Raw genomic sequence first — 14,061 nt, forward strand, 5'->3', positions numbered from 1 at the left:
GAAGCTAAGTCTGACATTATACCTGATAATATGAAGAACGATGGCTCACAGCACCCTAGGACGGGTCCATTGGGTTGGGTAGCAGTACCAACGGGACCTTTAAGTGGGCTCACAGACTGGTGTATGTGTTGGAGACACAAAATAGTCCTGCTGCATTCCATACAGGGAAATGCATGTAGTGTATTATGTCTCAGGATGAAGTGTGTGTGTTTTTATATGTGTGTGCCCAAGCATGCAAGATGTATCAAAGTGTCAGGAGTGCTAACATATAAGGCTTGATATGACCAGAGCCACAGAACTGAGACTTCATACACCAATGCACCCATGCAGTGCGTGAGAAAGTAGTATAAATCCTATACGTCCAGCTGATAATGTGCAATCTAATAATTCATGTGCGCACTGTGTTCATGCCTGAAACCTTGGCGTGCGAGTATTGGCACAGCTGTGTGTGTTTGTATGCATAAAAAGGGTGCCCCATAAAATACATTTAGTGACAGCCTGGGGGTCACATTCAGTGACGTAGCCTGGGGGATATAGGCTATAGCACATGGAATGAACTCCCCGCTGGTAGAAAAATACTGATATAAATGAGGTGCAACATGCCCCTCACATCCCATGACCCCAGTGTCACTGCACCTGCTACCTTAAAGTTCCTGATTCTACTTATCTTTCCTTTTCACTTCCCTATCTCCACCCACTCTTCTCTATTCTACATCCGCCATTTAATGCTCTCCTCTATCCCTTTTGTTGTTTCGCTATCCCCCCTCTTCTGTCTCTCACTCATCATCATCTCCTTCCTTCACTCCTTATTTCTCATTACTTTCAACTGCCTTTCCTTTGCCCACTTTGCTCATCCTTATCTCTTTTCTTTTTGTCATTCATTAATATTTCCTTCTCCCATTCGGTAACATTTCCAAGCCTTCTTCTCAGTTCTTTCAGCCTGTCCTATTCTGTAATCCCTTTCCTCTTTTTTTATTGTTCCCTTATCCTCCACTGCCCCAGAAGAATAAACAAAGCCAAGCCCTGGCATACAGACTGCCTAAAAAAAACAATCAGTACAGGCAGCCTCTAAAATAACATCAGCTGGTGCAGAGCATGCTGAATTCACCCCCACCTTTGGGCCCCGGTGCACTGCACCAGCTGCACCAAAGGTAGCTGCGCCCCTCATACACAATGCAGATACATCTGCACCTCTGGGACTACACACAAGTTTCAGCTGTTTGCACCGCAGTTAACAGAAAAGAGACATATTCTACCAGGCCTTTAAAAAAGCAAAATAGTAGCTAATAAAAATGCAACCTGGTATGTGTGGTCAAACATAGCGAAGACCCACATGACCCAGGGGATGTCACTTTTGAGTAAACCCATGGGAGGTGTGTATGTTGTTACCATCAAGCACACTAGTCTAAACATGTGCATGCAGTTTAAGTATACAGGCCGAACCAATAAAATATGGTGATTGCGACAAATTCCTGACAATATGGAGAAATTGCATGCACATTTTAATGAAACAGGCCGTGGTCCAGCAGCATAGCATAGGTCATGGGCTCTAATGTATGAACGAGCACTGCAAACCCAACTGGTCAGGTTTTGACAAAGTACTGCAATAAGGGTTAAGGGTCGGTGTTAATTAAGTAATAATGAATTAACAAATAATTACTAATTGATTAGTTAGTTGATATCCTATTATGTTAATTGTGTTATACCTATTCATTTTAGTTATATTTTATGTGTGGGCTGCTACATGTGTAAGCATATAGTGTGGGAAGTTAATTAAGTAAAAATGTATTATTTTAACAAATAATTAATGAATGAATGAATTAATTGTTTAATAATCATGTAAATTGTTTTATTGTATATATATATATATATATATATATATATATATATATATATATATATATATATATATATATATACTACCTACTGGCGGTTGCCAGTAGGTATATATAGTTAGGATTTTTTCTCTATGGAACTTTTGAAAATTCTATGTCTTATATCTTTGGCGTTTGTGGACGGAATCGCCTGAAATTTTCAGGAAAATGGCACATTGTGTTTCTGATCAGCCCCTGAAAATGTGGGGGGGTTTCGTCAAGGGGGGGGATGAGAAAAAAGGGGGGTCCCAAAACGCATTTTTCCCATTCATTTTTCCATAGGGCAATTGGCCTCACTTTTAGCTCGAACGGCTGAATGGATTTACACAAAACTTGGCAAAATTGTAGGGACTGTTAGCCCAATGTGCCTTTGCTGGGTCTCAATATATGTGCTCCAGTGGATTTTGAGAAATTAACGTTTTAAAAAACAGATATATCTGTGACAGCGTCCTAGATAGCGCACTAGTACGCGTACTTTTCGCGTATCTGAGCTTTGCAAAGCGAAGCCGATTGGCTCTCTGGTGTCTGTCAACATTCTAAACAGTCCGTAGCGGCCGCCATCTTGTCTCTCGGTAGGATCGAGAGACAAGAGGAGGCCAAAACGAAGGGGGAAATGAAGGAAAGGGGGCAAGGTAGACCCCTTCTGACCCCCTAGGATTGATGAGGGGGATATTAAAGTGCCCCGCGGAGCCCAAAAAAATAAAATAAATGTTTTTTCGTGGGGTGCGCCCGGTACGCGTACCGGAAAGCGGTCTGGGGAGCGTACTATAAGGAAACAAGAATGATTGACTTTTAACTTATTGTATGTTTATTGATTGTTCGTTTTTTTGGTTTTTTTTATTTTTATTTACGTAGCAACATGTAGGTACCAATGCAGAGTGTAAAAATAAATAAACGCCGTCTCCTTTGTAGATATCTTGCAAGTTGTTTCAGAAGTTATTGTGGTATATGGAATTCATACCATAGTCTGTCTAGAAAGCCGAAACAATATGGAGGCAGGAGATGATAAAGAGATGTTAAATACACATTGGAGATAATATAGTTGGAGAAAGGAAGTAACTATGAGCAAATTTACTACGTAACATAAAGAAGTTTTACAGTATACTATAAGTCTGACTTTACATTATAATCAATTTGGTACTAGTTTATGAATTTCATATAAAAAAGATTAAAGACTCGAACAATTTTTGATTATTAAATATAAATTTATTCTTCTGATTTTTCTGACTCTTTTTCAATATTTAATAGACTGTCTAATATTTGACTGTCTGAAATGTCCTCTTGTTGAGTGAACATAACTTCCCACATTTTATCGTCCTCATAATGAAGTAACAAATCCACAGATTCTACACATTGTAGAAGTTCTTGCTCTCGTGATTCGTCCATGAATTTCAAGTCAATGCGTTCAATGATTTTCTCATTGTTCATCTCTAGGGCAATTTACAAAGGAAACGTTCTGTTCTCCTTCCTTTTTCGTGCTTAAATTTGCATAAAAAATAAATATATCAGTAGAGATAAGGAAAATAATTATGCATTTCCGTAAAAGTTTGTTGACGTCACTTCAGCACGCAACGTAAGTGCCCTCGGAAGCGCCTACGTTCGCGCCGCGTTTGTGCGTTTGCGCCCCGGAAGCGCCTACGTTCGCACCGCGTAAACGCACCTGGAATCGCTCCTGAGCGCGCAGCGTAAGCGCGTCGGGTCATGTGACCTTAAAATAACACTTTTCATTGGTTGCTAACAGTTTTTTTTACAAAGAATGAAATCCCCACCCATTTCCTTCACTTCTTCTTTCAATTTTGTGACTGAAAGACCTACCTTTTTGCTCCAGGATATTTCTTGGTTTTTCAATAGCTGCCAGACAATCCAGCAGTGAGGATGACTCCAATGAATTCATCAATGAACAGCCTCCTCAACGAAAAGTTAAGGAGCATTTTATTTGGAAATTTTTTATAATCCCACCTGGACTAAAAAAGGTTAATGCTCCAAAAGTACAGTGCAGGATCTGCAAAGAAGAGCTGTCTCGAGGTAATCCTGTGAAAAAGTACTCTTTTGGGAACTTTACAATGATCCGGCATGTGGAGAGGAAGCACCCCCAGAATTTTGCCAGGGAAAGTGTCAGGGCTCTGGCACAAGAGGTTCCCAAAGATGGAGCCTCTACATCAACCGGAGGAGCAACTTCTTCTGGGAGGGAGCAATCACAGGAGCAGGTGCATTCAACCTGCATTTAACCATGGGGTCGTCAGATGCAGCTACTGCAATCAACTCCTCACCTATGGGGAGCAAAGTGTCCAGCTCATGGTTCGAGCATTGGTGAACCATCGCTGCCCTTCCCACCCCTAATTTTTTTCTTTTTTTTGCTCCTGTTGAGCAGTTTCCATTCCCTGTTTTTGTTCCAGTTTTGAAAAAGAAGAAAACCAAAAGTTCTTTTCAGAACTACCTCCAATTCTCATCAAAGAGCTATATTCTTAAAAAAATGAAAAAGAGTAAGTGAAATAGAGTGCATTGATAATTGAAAGGAGAATGAGTAAGAAAGAACAGAAAGGTATGAGAGGAGAAAGTAACTCCTTGCGACATGATTCGTCATACATTAAATATGACACATCTGGAATGTCGTAAGGAGTACGCACAGAAAAGGGATGCATTGCACCAGCGGTGTAACAAAATGCACCTTGTTGCGCTATATTTAAAAAGTGACGCATCTAGATAGATGGGTCACTTTTTAAAACCCTGCGCCACATTATACCTGCGTCAGGGATAATGTATGCAAGGGGGGTGTAAAAGAAGAATACATTTGACAGCTTTTGATATTTGCTATTAAAAAACCATTGAAATTCACTGAAAAAAACATAGGTTATAGACCATATATAGTTAGGGATTAGCATTTACAAAACCTTAATTTACTCGCACAAAACCATAGAAATTTGCATATATAGTTAGTTGCAATAACTATATATCGCGCACCCGCAATCCACTGCTGATGATGTCACATATTACATCATTCATGACATGGTCAGTGACATCACTGATGACATCACTGATGACATCTCAAATGACATCACTGATGACATCTCAAATGACATCACTGATGACATCACTGATGACATCTCAAATGACATCACTGATGAAATCACTGATAACATCTCATTTGACATTACTGATGATATCATTCATGTGATAATACGATGAACCTCCTCAGACTCTAATATAACCTTAGATACAATCAGTGTAAACAGACACTCACAGACTGTCACTCATCCATGGAGTTACTCACACACCTAGTCAGTCATGCAAAGAATCAATCACACCTCCATTTCCTCAACTATACAGTTATACACACCTTACTTAATCAAACATATACTAACACATATTTACTCTCTTATACAATCACTGATACAAGTTCACAATGATCCATACAGCCACTCACACATTCACTGGCTCTTATGCACATTTATTTATATATGTCAACTCTTACATGTACTGTGTTTTACATATGTACTTACTTTGACATGTAGCACTGAGAAATCCAATCACTCACCAATACACTCATGCAGACAGTCAACCGCCCATACAGCTGTTTCCACATGCACTTTTGAACCCATACATCTAGTGAATCAACTGCTCACACATCTATGCACAGAGTCACACACCTCCCAGCCACCACCACACACACACTCACTCTCCCATACAAATACTTGGGCAACCAATCAATAACCCATATAGTTACTCATATAGCTACTGATCAACACATGCAGCAGTTTACAGAACAACAGATATAATGATGCACAAATTAAGACAGTTTAGTCACTAACCCATGCACTCAGTGAGACACATTTAATCATTCTCTCATACAGTCAGTCATGCACCTACTAAATCCTTCATCCAGACACTTATACATCCACTCATTCTTCAATATGTAAGACATATTTTAACTTTACAGAAACATACAGTCACTGGATGTTGTCATCAGTGATGTCATCAGTGATGTCATTTGAGATGTCATCAGTGATGTCATTTGAGATGTCATCAGTGATGTCATCAGTGATGTCACTGACCATGTCATGAATGATGTAATATGTGACATCATCAGCAGCGGATTGCGGGTGCGCGATATATAGTTATTGCAACTAACTATATATGCGAATTTCTATGGTTTTGTGCGAGTAAATTAAGGTTTTGATGCTAATCCCTAACTATATATGGTCTATAACCTATGGTTTTTTCAGTGAATATATATATATATATATATATATATATATATATATATATATATATATATACATACATACATACATATATATATATATATATATATATATATATATGTATATATATATATATATATAGCTGTTTGAAGTGAACTACTTTCCCCAATGTTACATAGACTGGAGTCATAATAGTAAATTTAACACCTCCAACATCCAAGGCTTTCTCTACTGTTTCAAATACTTGAATAGGAATAATAATTCACACACCTCTGAAATCCAACTCTTTTCCTACTGTTGCACAGACTGGAGTGGGAATAGTTCATATTACCCCCTTCTAAGTGCAATGCTTTTCCCACAGTTGCACATATTGGAGTAGGAATTGCAAGTTTAACCACTGCTAAGGCACTCCTTACTGTTGCACAGACTGGCGAGGGAAGAGTAAATACGACTACTCTGAAGTCCAATGCTTTCTCTACTCTTGACCTGTTTGGATGCAAATACTAAATTGAACCCCCTCTGAAGCTTACGCTTTCCTGTGTCATGATTTATAATATACCCCAATATAGGCTTGAGTAGCCACCTAACCTTTCACCTACATTTACCCTGCCATTGTACTACTTAACAGGTTTGTGCTGACCTTTTACCTAGTTTGGTGCTGCATACATGTTGTGTGGTTTGCTCTGAAAACTAGCCTCAAATATTATGCACGAGGATTCTCAAAATCACAGCGGGACTACCATCTTCTGCCTAATAACTATAACTATTTCGTCATCCTTGACCGACATGACACACCCAGGTAAAATGCCTGAGGGTACCTTTTGGGCATAAAAGTACCCTATCTTTGCTCGAATCTGTCTCTGTCTGTCTGTGGAGGCGCTAGAGAGCAGTGAGCAGAGAGCAGCAGTGAGCAGAGAGCAGCAGACCGGGACGGAGCGAGGCACAGCGGTGTGGAGTAAGGGCGGTCAGAGAGCGGAGAGCGGACTGAGAGCCACAGTCAAACCCGCAGCAGGGCGGGTAAACCGCAAGCGCATCTGCCTCCGCTGACGCTGAGAGCGGGGCCAAAGATACAGCCATAGCGGCAGCACCCACGCCACGAGCGAAGAGCATGACACCCACGGCAGACTACAGCGAAGCCGCGGCCGCGGCCGACAGCGGTGACGAGTGATGAGGGAGAGACCTGCTTCCGCAGCTGTTGCGAACCGGTGAGAGCCGCGGGGGGTGTCGCGGGGAGCACACCGACTCGCTGAGTGGCGCTTCTTGCACCGCAGCGTGCTAACTGAGAGGGAAATAGTGTTCCCCACCAACCCCCATGAGTCAATACACGCCACCACGAGACTTTAAATTGGGACTCTTAAGGGCTCTCAAGGGTCCCCACCCTAGTTGCACGAGGGGTCAGGGATCAGGGATCAGGCGGTGAAAGCGGGGGTTGTGGCAGAGCAGAGGATGGTGATTGGTGACGGCGAAGGTTATTGAAGATCGGCTCAAGGAAGAAGAGGTGCAGAGTCCAGCCAAGCCCAGTTTAGCCCTGCCACGCCTGCTGCACTGCACCCCCGTAGCTAAAGACAACAAACAATAAACAAATACACCAGCAAAACTAACTAATTAACAAACTAACAGCAGCTTACCAGCCAACGCTAGCGGGACTGAGTTCCATCTGAGCTCCATCGTACACCCGGATAAACAGTCCTAAACAGTTCTTAACAGCCGCTTTAACGCAAGAGAGAGCAGCCACCAAGTCACACACATCGACATCATCCTTGTATGAGGCGCATTGTTGGAGGTGCTTGCTTTACCCCCATAGTGCCCATGGTGCTCCGAAGCCCTGAGGTGTCGACAGTCCCGTGGTAATTGGTATTGAGTGGGTTGGACTGCCTGGAGCTGCGTTGTGCTGCGTTTGAAGTGCTGGTCGAGGAGACGCCTTGGAACTAAAGTGCATTGCCGCGCTGGAAGCCGCGTTCTGTTGCGGCAAGAAAGCGCTTTGACATTATAGCGCATTACCGCGCTGGAGGCTGAGCTGTATAACGGTTGGGAGACGCTTTGGAACTAAAGCGCATTGCAGCGCTGGGATCCGTGTTCTATTTTCGGCGAGGAAACGCCTTAACATTAAAGCACATTACCGAGCTGGATAACGAGTTGTGTAACCGCTGGGAGACGCATTGCACTGTAGTGTTTGGAACACTATTTGTTTTCTACAGCTCTTGAAGGCGTATCCCGAGGGAGACTATCATACTTGAGGAAAGCACATGGCAGTGCTGTTCTTCAATTAACGTTGTGTACGGACATCAGGACACTGAGAAGTCCCCCTGAAAGCCCCTTTGGAAGATTTGGAGACTAAGAGGGGGGCTTTGCAATAGCCGGAGCAGCGGTTCGACAAAGACAAAGACAGAACCAGCACAAGAGACAGAGGCAAAGCGCTAAAAGCCAGAAGCAGAGCGACACCCCCTGAACCCAACCAAGAAACAAGTAAGGAGGGGTAAAAGAACAGGTTCAAGGGTCCAAGGGCCAAAGGGGACAGTAAAACCGAGAGGGGCAGGAATGAATACTGGCAACTGCATGGTACTAGTCCAGTCAACCCAGTCTTTGGTACCAGTGCAAAGGGGCTGGAGAGTGATACATATGAGATAAGCACATTCTGAAGGACTAATAAGACATAATAAGTCATAAAGGCGAACGGAGATAGCGGAATCAATCATTCATACTGAGTCCATTTGCAGTAACATAGAAATAAACTTTTACGTTCCTTGCCAAAAAGAAATTTACCTAACCACCCGATCCCCGTTTATACTCCCAAGTGTATTCCCCCGACGGCAGCTGTCGCCCAGGCGGCAGACGGGCTTGGGGATTCCAGGGTAAGACAACGCAGGAGAGGAGCAGGAAAAGGCAAAGGCAAAATTCCGGAAAATTTGTCAAACATGCGGTCAGGAAAAATCCGACAAACTCGAACACAGAAAGCAAAAAGAAGGCTGACCGTAAAAGGGAAGAAAGATGAAGGGAATAAAAGTAATACAAAAGAGTCAACCAGAAACGAACATTCTCTCCAGGCTCCTACACACAGGGCTGAACCTGTTAAATTCGGAGGCGAAATGTTGAAACACAATTTTCAGTTCTTAAAAGAGCAAGGGGCAACAACACAATGCAATGGCGCAAAATCCCAAAAAAGCCCCAAAAACCCAATCGGCTCGATTTCATCACGCAAAAAACATAAGATAAGAAATGACTCGGAAATAAGTACAAGTCCAAACCTCAAAGAAAAATCGACAATAAAAAATTGGCTGATAAAAACCTCGGCACAAGTTCATGCACCTCAAAACCAAACAAAGTCAACACCTAATAAAACATCAGATGAGGCTAACGAAAGTAGCCCAGCCTCCATAAATCAGAGCAATTTAGGATCCCAAACAAATCTGCAGAAAAGCGCACAAAAGATCGAGTGGTCCAAATCATTTTCGATCTTCGATGAAACGGAACTGCGCAGAATGCTCGAAGAAAATACACACAAGGAAGCCGACCCAACGCAACTGAGCCTAGAAAATTTGGGAAAATTGGAATACCCGGACAACATTGGCAAAAGAAAAGCTAATGGTCAAGAAAGGAAGATAACAACCGCTCCAATAATCCTTACATCTAGCCTAATAAGACAACCGGCGGATAGGAGCCAAGACTCTACCATAATAAAGAGCACAACAAAAGAAGAACATCCTATAACTATCTCTTCTTTAGAAAGTTTAAATAGATCAACAGGGGTACACCCACAACAAAAGGAAGGAAAATCCACACTTTGGGGGGATGTGCTCGTAAAAAGTTTACAACAAGCAATTAATGCGCTGAACTTTCAGTCCAACAAACTTGACGTGCAGGTAGATTTGATTAACCTAATCGCATCTCACATAGCGGGAATAAATTTGAAATTGGAAAAATTTCGTCATACATCATAAAAGAAAAGGAGGAAGATAAAAAATGGGAAGAGAAACTAATAGATCAAAACTGCGTTTGTAAGGACATAATAGACAAATTAGCAACCTTACCAGACATCTTGAAGGAAATATTAGCAGTATCAAGTGGGAAAACCAGCAAAGGTGAAAATCCCAATAGGAAGGGAAATAAAAATGGAAACCAAAACAGAATAAGTCACAACATCGAGGAAGAAAAAACTTTAAATGATATAGATGAAAATGAACAAATAAAGGGAGGTCTGGGAGAAAACAAAACAATGGGTTCATCGGGTACATCAGAACCTCTAACAAAAAGACAGCGGAAACGGGCAAAGAAGGCAAGAAAAAACGCTACCAAAAATAAGCAGGCAAAACAATTCTTTGCCATCTTCAAACAGAAGACAAAAGAGGCCAGAATAAACCCAATCACAGACACTCCAATTACAGACACTCCAACCAAAAAAGACGGAAACAAAGAAACAAACACAGAAGAAGCAGAGGAACAAACAAAACCTCCAGTCAGAACCAAAATAATAACAAACACACAAGGAAAATCAAAAGACGAGGAATGGATACTCACAAACAAAGCCAATGAAAATAGCAAAACGCTAAAATCGAATCATATAGAGGTGTTAGAACAATTAAAAACAAAGGAAAATAATCCAAAAAGGGAATGTGAAATATGGGACAATAAAGGATTAATTCAGTACACTGAAGGAAATTCACCATACACCGAGGAAAAAAAGGAAAAAGAGCAAACCAATGAAACAGAAGTCAATCAAGCGAGGAAATCAAATATTGGCCTGATCATCACAGCGGGAAAAAACGGAAGAACATGCAGAGACCAGGAAGCTGAGTCAAACAATAAAACATGCCAAAATGAAGGAAACTTCCAAACCGGTCGAGACAAAATACACCTCTTACAACATGCACGCACAGTAGATTCCATTCGTCCGGACTTAACAAATATGGCCGACCAAAATGATAACACAACCCACATTCGATTTGATACAACAGAGGGAAAAAGGAGATTTTATCAAACTGGACACCCTGAAATAGCAAGAAGAGAAACAGAATGCAAATTACTGTTCAAGCCGGAATTCCAAACAAAAGGAAACTCAGACACGCTGAACAGGGGAAATATCCTTCGATTAATCGAAGAGATACCCATACTGAGAGGGATAACAACAAGCGACCTGAAAGCAGTGGAATTTATCCAGGGAAACACAGATACGGGCTCGGAAATAAGTAGTACCACCTGGGCATCTAAAGAAATAGCAGAACTCATATTCTCAACTAGGACACAGTTCACAGAATGGGGAATAACTTTAGAACGTCTGACCCCAATAAAATATCCATTCCCCTAACTAATCAACAAGATTACCCAACCTAACAATGTAAAGGGAAAAACCCAAACAATCCTGAAAGGAGCAAGAAATAAATCTATTTCGGAACAATACTCGAGTAGTACTAAAACAAAGCAACTACACCAGGGTCTGAAGGAACACAATGACTGGACCTGGTTGACACAGGCGCTAAACTCTCATCGATCCTGATGCACGCAAATCGACACAAAACAATCGAAAACCAAATGCCAATTTACCTCCTATACCGGAAACAAAAATAAGGATTTGCTCATGGAACGTACATGGTTTCAAAGAAATGTCCCAAGACCGAGAAACAACAGATTACCTGAGTAAATTCGAAATAATTCTACTCCAAGAAAGCTGGAATGTAACCGCGAGGCAAATCATGGGATACGAGGAACATCACATAATGGCAGAAAAATTTGCAAAGTATGGACACCCAAGGGGAGGTCTGTCAATCTTCATTATCAATAATTTTGACTGGAAAACAGAACTGCTTGACTCAGGAGAGAATTGGATACAAGTGATCAAAGTAGAGCCGAAAGCAAACAAAAAGAATCCTGGATGGAGTTTACTTATTATAAATCTATACATTCACCCAGACAAGACGACTAAAATTGAAAAAGCTCAAACTTTGATAAATTTGATAAAATCCTTACACAAAACTTACCATTTGCACAAGATATTCATTTCTGGTGATTTCAATTGCAATCTAATAAAAACAAATAACAAAAAGGATAAAGAGGAGAAGTGTGGCTCAGGGGTTAGAGGCGGCAGACCCAGAAGCTGAGATCGGCCCTGGACCAGGGCTCAATTCCCCGCCCCGACGGGGGTTGGGCTCAATAATTCCACGGACTCGATAATTCTCAATCCGGTGCCTACTCGACTCACGGGTTCACACTCTGCGACTCTGGGCAATAGCTTGCTTAATCTCCACAACGGCCCCTCGCGGCGGGATGCCTGGCTTTCACCTTGTGGATACCCTGCCGGGGTATCTCACAGGGGAATACCAGGACGGGTTCCCTAAGCAAGCGCATAGATGCCTGCGATGTGGGCGATTTGCGCTATATAAATACATGTACATTTACATAAAATCCATAATATCTGGAGCGATCTGGAAACATTAGGGCTAACAATCCTAAATGGAAAAATGGAGGGAGTGTGGCTCAGGGGTTAGAGGCGGCAGACCCGGAAGCTGAGATCGGTCCTGGACCAGGGTTCAATTCCCCGCCTCGGCGGGTCTTGGGCTAAAAGTTCCCGGGACTCGATAATTCTCGCTCCGGTGCCTTCTCGACTCACGGGTTCACACTCTGCGACTCTGGGCAATAGCTTGCTTAATCTCCACAACGGCCCCTCGCGGCGGGATGCCTGACTTTCACCTTGTGGATACCCGCTGGGGCTATCACACAGGGGAATATCAGGACGGGTTCCCTAAGCAAGCGCCGGGACACCCACTGTGGGTAGCTGTGCGCTATATAAGCTCAACTACATTTACATTTACATACAGGGAGACAAACCTGCCAAAACCACTTTCTCCAGTGGGAAAACGAACTCCATAATTGATTTCACCCTAACAAGCATTGAATTAAAAATGAACATAGAATATTTTGGTATACAAACTCGACCTGAGAGCGACCACTTCCCACAGGAGACAATAATGAGGTTAAACACCGAAGAGAAAACAAAATTAGAACTTCTTTCCGCAATTCCGGAAATATACAAACTGAAAAAACTCAAAAGCAAGGGCCCAGTAAAAAAGGAGATAATGGACGCAGTGTTAGAATATGAAAGCTGTTCTACGGGCATGGAAAACCAATCACCCATAGCAAATTGGGAAAATCTACATAAATTTGTGCTGGGAAAATTTGCAATAAATACTCCGGTAGTTGATGGTCACAAAGCAAACAAAGAGCCATGGTACAACACCAAACTAAGAGATAAGAAAAGGGAAATTGCGAAAAATTTAAGAATAAGGGCAGCAGAAAGAAGGTCAGGAAACGAAGTAGATAATACCAACATACAAAAAATGAGGAAAGAATATAAAGAGGACTGTAGAAAAGCTAAAAAAGCTCACACAGAAGAAATCTGGGTGGATCTTCTAAGAACAAGTAAACTTCCAAATAGTGGAGAATTTTGGAACATAATAAATAAACTCTCAAAAGTAGTCGGTGAACAAGCCAATATAGGAATAAGTGAAACAACATGGGCCGCTTACATTAACAATCTGTACAACATCCAGAGTTATCCAATCAACACAGAAACTATCAAAAACCTAACAGATCTAGAACAAAAAGATACAGCTCCCGGGCAATGGAAGAACGTCCAGCAGGAAAGCGCTGCCCAAGAGGAACAAGCACCGTTGACAACGACTAAACACCTAACCGCACTAATAAGGAAAATGAAAGCAGAAGGAGCAGCTGGCCCAAATGGAATGCCGAACGCCTTATTCAAATATGACACCAACTTCTGGGCAAAATAAATGACTCCACTATTTAACTATATTCACAAAGAAAAAAAGATCCCACCGTCCTGGCAAGGAAACATCTTCCACCCAATTCATAAAAGTGGATGTAGAATGGAACCCGGGAATTACAGATTAATAGCCTTAATCGACGTGGAGGCTAAGCTTTTCTTATCCTGTATATTGTCCCTACTCCAAATTTGGATAAAAGACAATAATATA

General features: G+C 41.9%; 1 protein-coding gene across 1 annotated transcript in view; it reads right to left on the bottom strand.

Moving 5' to 3' along the window:
* Positions 1–14,061, bottom strand: part of LOC147693339 (transient receptor potential cation channel subfamily M member 2-like) — a 1,947,553-nt gene that overhangs the window by 382,842 nt on the left and 1,550,650 nt on the right. The window lies entirely within an intron of this gene.

Source organism: Lissotriton vulgaris, chromosome 8, assembly GCF_964263255.1.
Source record: "Lissotriton vulgaris chromosome 8, aLisVul1.2, whole genome shotgun sequence".
Lineage (NCBI taxonomy): Eukaryota > Metazoa > Chordata > Amphibia > Caudata > Salamandridae > Lissotriton > Lissotriton vulgaris.